General features: G+C 49.8%; 1 pseudogene; it reads right to left on the bottom strand.

Annotated features, from left to right (window-relative positions):
• Positions 1 to 398: 398 nt before the first annotated feature.
• On the bottom strand, positions 399 to 1,404 carry LOC148146754 (uncharacterized; annotated as a pseudogene).
• Between the last annotated feature and the right edge of the window lie 5,478 nt (positions 1,405 to 6,882).

A 6,882-nucleotide genomic window follows, 5' to 3' on the forward strand; every position in this document is an offset into this window, starting at 1 on the left:
CTGGTGGTCAGAATTGACCAGGAACTTAACTTGATCAGCAATAAAAATCCAGTGGTTGGAAAAATGGTGAAAGACTTGGCATTTCTACTTCTCAAACCCTTTCTTCCACCTACAGCATACGTGTCAGGGTCAGTGCAGCTCCAACAAACTCAAAAAGCTTGAAACCATGCAAATCAAATCTTTTTTCTATTTCAAAAAATGTACTTTATTCATAAAATATTTTGATGATCTGTACAATTGGTCATGCCATACATACATAAACATTCCATTTCTTTGCATACAGAGATCGAGTAATCATTCGTATATACCGGTCTGTACGTTTACAATCCATATATTTAGCTGAGGAGTCAGCGGAGCCCACTTTCTGCATGGGACCCCTATTCTTTGGCAGGCAGACGTTATACATGGTCTTTCCCCACCGCGCCTTGGCAACAGCTGCCCAAAGCTTCAGCGTGTCCCTCAACACGTAGTCCTGGACCTTGGAATGTGCCAGTCCACCACACTCAGTCGGGGTCAGCTCCTTCAGCTGGAAGATCAACAAGTTTCGGACAGACCAAAGAGCGTCTTTGGCCGAGTTGATGATCGTCCGGGCACAGTTGATGTTCGTTTCGGTGTGCGTCCCAGGGAACAGATCGTAGAGCACGCAGTCCCGCATCACAGCGCTGCTTGGGATGGACCTCGACAAACACCACTGCATTCCTCTCTAGACTTCCCTTGCATAGGCACATTCCAGAAGGAGGTGTGTGACAGTCTCGTTCCCCCCCCCCCCCCCGCAGCTGCTTCGAGGGCAGCGTGCGGTGCGACAGAGAGTCCAGGCGTGCATAAAGGATCTCGCAGGCAGAGCCCTTCTCATTACCAGCCAAGCCATGTCTTGGTGCTTGTTGGAAAGTTCTGGCGATGAGGCATTCTGCCAAATTACTGACAGTCTGCCCAGGGAACCGCTCGACAGGATATGCCCTCTCCTTTTCCCAAAGAGTCTCAAAGACACTACGTGCTGACCACTTCCTGATGGACTTGTGGTCAAAGGTGTTTTTCTTCATAAATTTCTCCATGAAGGATAGGTGATACGGAATGGTCCAACTACTCGGAGCATTCTGCGGCAGCGAGGCCAGGCCCATCCTTCGCAACACCGGGGACAGGTAGAACCTCAGTACGTAGTGACATTTGGTGTTTGCGTACCGGGGATCCATGCACAGCTTGATGCAGCCACACAGAGATGGCCATCAGGGTGAGGGTGGCATTTGGCGTGTTTTTTCCTCCGTTGCCCAGATCTTTATACATCGAGTCCCCTCGGACCCAGTCCATCTTTGATCTCCATATAAAATGGAAAATGGCCCGGGTGACTGCGACAGCACAGGTTCTGGGAATAGGATGGACCGGTGCCACATATAACAACACTGACATGCCTCACACCTGATGACCAGGTTTTTACCTGCGATGGAGAGCGACCATAGCTTCCATCTTCCCAGTTTCTGCCTTACCCCCCAAGACTTGGCGCACGCCCCAGCCCCTCTGAACCAAATACCCAGCACCGTCAGGTGGTCACTCCCGACGGTGAAGGGGATGGAGGATTGGTCGAAGAGCATGGCCTCGCTCTTGCCTCGGTTGACCTTGGCTCCCAAGGCCCATTCGAACTGGTCACATATGCACAAGAGTCTGTGCACAGACAGCGGATCCGAGTAGAAAACGGCGACATCATCCATGTAGAGGGAGGCCTTAACCTGCAGGCCCCCGCTGCCAGGAATAGTCACCCCTCTCGGGCTTGCATCCTTCCTGATGGACTCGGCAAATGGCTCTATGCAGCACACAAGCAAGGCAGGAGAGAGAGGGCAGCCCTGCCTGACTCCAGATCTGACTGGGAAGCTGTCTGATTCCCACCCATTGATTGAGACTGCACTGACAATGTTGGTGTAGAGCAGTCTGATCCAATTGCAGATTCCCTCCCCAAAGCCCATTTTGGAGAGAACATCTCTCATATACGTATGTGATATCCTGTCAAAGGCTTTCTCCTGGTCCAGGCTGATGAGGCAGGTGTCCAGTCCCTTGTCCTGCATGTAGGTGATCGTATCCCTGAGGAGCGCGAGACTCTGAGTGATCTTCCTGCCCGGTGCAGCACAGGTTTGGTCAGGGTGGATCACTGATCCCAGAGCAGACCTGACCCAGTTGGTGATGACCTTTGCCAAGATTTTGTAATCTGCATTCAACAGTGAGATTGGTCTCCAATTTTTGAGTTCCTCCCTCTCCCCCTTCCGCTTGTAGATGAGGGTGATGATGCCTTTCCTCATGGATTCACTCATGGTACCTGACAGAAGCATACTGACATACACCTCCAGCAGCTCCTGGCCAATCATGTCCCACAGAACAGAATAGAGCTCGACTGGTAAGCTGTCGCTTCCGGGAGTTTTATTCTTTTCGAAGGACTCAAGGGCCTTGGTTAGCTCATCAAGAGGCAGCTGCTCATCCTGAGTCTCCTGTGTTCTGTCGTCTAAGACCTCCATGATAGAGGACAGGAACGACTGGGAGGCTGCGCTGTTGGTTGGCTTCGAGTCATACAGACTGGCATAGAAGGATTTGCTGATCCTCATGACGTCAGCCTGAGATGACGTTACTGAGCCATCTTCTTCCTTCAGGCTGCTGAGCATGGGGCTCTCTTTGTGCACCTTCTGGAAGAAGAAACGTGAGCACATCTCGTCCTGCTCCACCGAGCGGACCCTAGACCGGAAGATTATATTGGAGGCCTCCGAGGCAAAGAGCGAGGCTTGCTGGCCCATCACCTCCTAGAGGTCCTCCGTGACATCGACCCCCAACGTCTGCAGCAGGAGCAGGTTCTGCATACTTTCCTGGAGTTGGGGCAGTTTTCCCTGCCTCTCTCTTACCTCCTGAACACCTTTGAGGATGAAGAACCTCTTGATGTTCGATTTTACTGTTTCCCACCAGTCCGCTGGAGACTCAAACAGGGGCTTCATGATTCTCCAACCGGCGTAATCCCTCTTGAGCTCATCAATGTTTCCCGGGGTCAACAGCTTGGTGTTCAGCTTCCACATTCCCTTACCAGCCCACTGCTTGTCCTGTAGGTGACAGTCGGCCAGCAGGAGGCAGTGGTCAGAAAAGAACACTGGCTTGACGTCGGTGGATCTGACCGAGAGCGTTCGGGACACAAACAGGTAATCTATCCTTGAGCGGATAGACCCGTCTGCCCGTGACCAGGTATATCTACGCTGCACTCTGTCTGGAGGGGTGCTGAAGACGTCGTATAGCTTGGCATCTTTGACCGTTTCCATCAAGACTCTGGACGTGGCGTCCAGTTTACTGTCCCCCTCGCCGGATTGTCCATCAGCATCAATGATACAGTTGAAGTCTCTGGCCAGAATGACCACCTGGACGTAGTCAGCAACAGTGGAAGCTGCTGCAGGATGGCCAACCGTTCACTCTTACCCACTGGGGCGTACACATTAATCAGTCTCAGGGGAGCATTTCTATACATGACATCAGCGACAAGGAGGCGCCTGCCTACACCTCCTTAAACTCGGAGGTGGCGAAGTTGCCTCCTCGCAACAGGATACCCAGGCCGGAGGCACGGCTATCGTTGCCCCCCCAACCAAACTGACGGCCCATGGGCCCACAAGCTCGACCATCTCCTGTAGCTGCTGAGGTGTGGTATCCCACACTCCTGCAGAAACAAAACATCGGCTTTAACGTTGGCCAGGAAGGCCAACATAGAGACACATTGCGTAGCAGATTTAATGCTACGCACATTAATACTGGCAATTTGTATCACCATTTTAACAGTTTATGAGGTTACCAGTGTCCATTTGCTGCTCTCTGGGGTAGCTGTCTGCATCGCTGTGGTGTAAGTGAACTGCAGGACACTCACTGGGCTGAGGTACCTGTCCGGCTCCACACTGCAGATATTTCCCTGCTCTGGTGTTCTTCGGGTCGGGACCAGGGTTCGCACAGTCCCATTCTCTGTGACAGCAGGGCTGTCAGAGGATCGCTGCTCCCAGTTACGTGGAGCTATCAACATAACACTCACTCCTTCAAGCATGTATCGTCTCACACTTCTCTGCTACATGTCAGTGTTACACCTGGTGCGCTTGTTTGCCCTTGTAACAGAAACCAGAGAGTGTTGTGTTCATATTGATTCAGATATTAGGAACCTTGTTAATAACTATTTATGTACACTAACATGACATCTGACTTACATGTACAGTCTGGGTTATATGCTTATGTAGATTATGAATAAATTACATACATGGTTGACTGGCTGATTAACTAACTAAATATCAGATTGGCTGGATGCTTCCCAACATTGCTTAATGTGCAAAGATAGAGACCTCTTATAATGGATCATCACATATTTTGAATTCATCTCACTGTTGTAAAAGGTATAGTGTCTTTCTGATATCACCATCAGCCTGTTTAGGTCATCATGAAGTCTATCACTACCTTCCTCATAGTTCACAGAAAACTCTAATTATGTTGAAGTTTTCATTGATTCCCAATGGCAAAGATATCCAACAAACAGTTGCCCATGACAAATTGCAGTTCCAAATTAATAACGCCAGATTTGTCTAATTCATGCAAGCTTATCATGTGACCGTGCCAATCAAAGTGGAATTAGACTACACTGTGGTATGAAATCACAGGCAAACCCATCAGTTAACATTTAGAGCTATGGGCCCTAAGAGAGATCCCCCTGTGCAACTCTACAAGTATGGCTACATCTGTAAGGAGGTTGAAAATGCTATCAATTAGAAACAAAGTAAAAATAATACAGCAAGTGGAAAACCATGGTACAAAGCAAAAGAAAAAGAACACTGTGAGGGAGTGGGAGATTATGAGTTTGCCAGCTATTCTGATGTACATGGTGAAAAGCTCAGAACAGATTAACCAACAGGGAAGAGGATGATAACAGCTGACAAAAGAACATTCATATCTCCAGTCCAATCCTACAGGAAAGGGAATCTCCTTGGGAAAGAAGCTGAGCCAAGAGAAGCTCACCTGCAGCAATAGATAACTGGATAGATTGGAAACAAAGCACACATTATCTTCATGCAGTAAACAGTGATATGATTGTCTGAAAAATGGTCTTGCCCATTTCTGAAACAGGCTGCACCAATTAACATATTTAATGTGTTTGAAACTGGTCAGTTTTACCATCTTTTACCAACTCACTCTCAAATGTTTAAAGATGAATCAGGTAATGGCGGAAAGCGAATGAAGAAACACCCAACTATTATGATCTATGACGACTGGATGCCACTAAAAAGCTGCTGCTTTGTTGCTAGACAAATCCAAGAAGCGACATTGCTTTCTATCCTCACAGTACAAAGCTAACAAAACCGCCTGGATGACCTTTTGAAGCTCTTTGAATTTTTGATCAGGAAAATTAACAAAACGTATCAATGGAAGAAAAGTAAATTTATCATTGCTACATAGCCTGCTCCTGCCCCACTGAACTCATTTCTACTTCCTCGACACTGTCCTATCCCCCCCTAGTCCAGGAATTCCCCACATACGTTCAAGACACCACCCACGCCCTCCACCTCCTCCAAGACTTCCGTTTCCCCGGCCCCCAACGCCTCATCTTCACCATGGATATCCAATCCCTCTACACCTCCATCCGCCATGACCAGGGCCTCCAAGCCCTCCGTTTTTTCCTCTCCTGACGTCCCCAACAGTACCCTTCCATCGACACTCTCATTCGTTTGGCCGAACTGGTCCTCACCCTTAACAATTTCTCCTTCGAATCCTCCCACTTCCTCTAGACCAAAGGAGTAGCCATGGGCACACATATGGGCCCCAGCTATGCCTGTCTCTTTGTTGGCTACGTAGAACAGTCGATCTTCCATAATTACACCGGAACCACTCCCCACCTCTTCCTCCGCTACATTGATGTCTGCATTGGCACCACCTCATGCTCCCGAAAGGAGGTTGAGCAATTCATCAACTTCACCAACACATTCCACCCTGACCTTAAACTTACCTGGACCATCTCTGACCATCCCTTCCTGGACCTCTCCATCTCCATTAATGACGACTGACTTGACACTGACATTTTTTACAAAACCACCGACTCCCACAGCTACCTGGATTATACCTCTTCCCAACCTACCTCTTGCAAAAATGCCATCCCATATTCCCAATTCCTCCGCCTGCACTGTATCTGCTCCCAGGACAACCAGTTCCACCACAGAACACACCAGATGGCCTTCTTCTTTAGAGACCGCAATTTCCCTTCCCACGTGGTTAAAGATGCCCTCCAACGCATCTCGTCCACATCCCGCACCTCCACCCTCAGACCCCACCCCTCCAACCGTAACAAGGACAGAACGCCCCTGGTGCTCACCTTCCACCCTACCAACCTTCGCATAAACCAAATCATCCACTGACATTTCCACCACCTCCAAACGGACCCCACCACCAGGAATATATTTCCCTCCCCACCCCTTTCCGCCTTCCACAAAGACCGTTCCCTCCATGACTACCTGGTCAGGTCTACGCCCCCCTACAACCCACCTTCCCATCCTGGCACCTTCCCCTGCCACCGCAGGAATTGCAAAACCTGTGCCCACACCTCCTCCCTCACCTCCATCCAAGGCCCTAAAGGAGCCTTCCACGTCCATCAAAGTTTTACCTGCACATCCACCAATATCATTTATTGTATCCGTTGCTCACGATGCGGTCTCCTCTACATTGGGGAGCCTGGACGCGTCCTGGCAGAGCGCTTTAGGGAATATCTGCGGGACACCCGCACCAATCAACCACACCACCCTGTGGCCCAACATTTCAACTCCCCCTCCCACTCTGCCAAGGACATGGAGGTCCTGGGCCTCCTTCACCACCACTCCCTCACCACCAGACGCCTGGAGGAAGAACGCC

The sequence above is a fragment of the Chiloscyllium plagiosum genome, unplaced genomic scaffold (assembly GCF_037043375.1).
Source record: "Chiloscyllium plagiosum isolate Xiang-an unplaced genomic scaffold, Cpla_swu_hap1 HiC_scaffold_19, whole genome shotgun sequence".
Classification (NCBI taxonomy): domain Eukaryota; kingdom Metazoa; phylum Chordata; class Chondrichthyes; order Orectolobiformes; family Hemiscylliidae; genus Chiloscyllium; species Chiloscyllium plagiosum.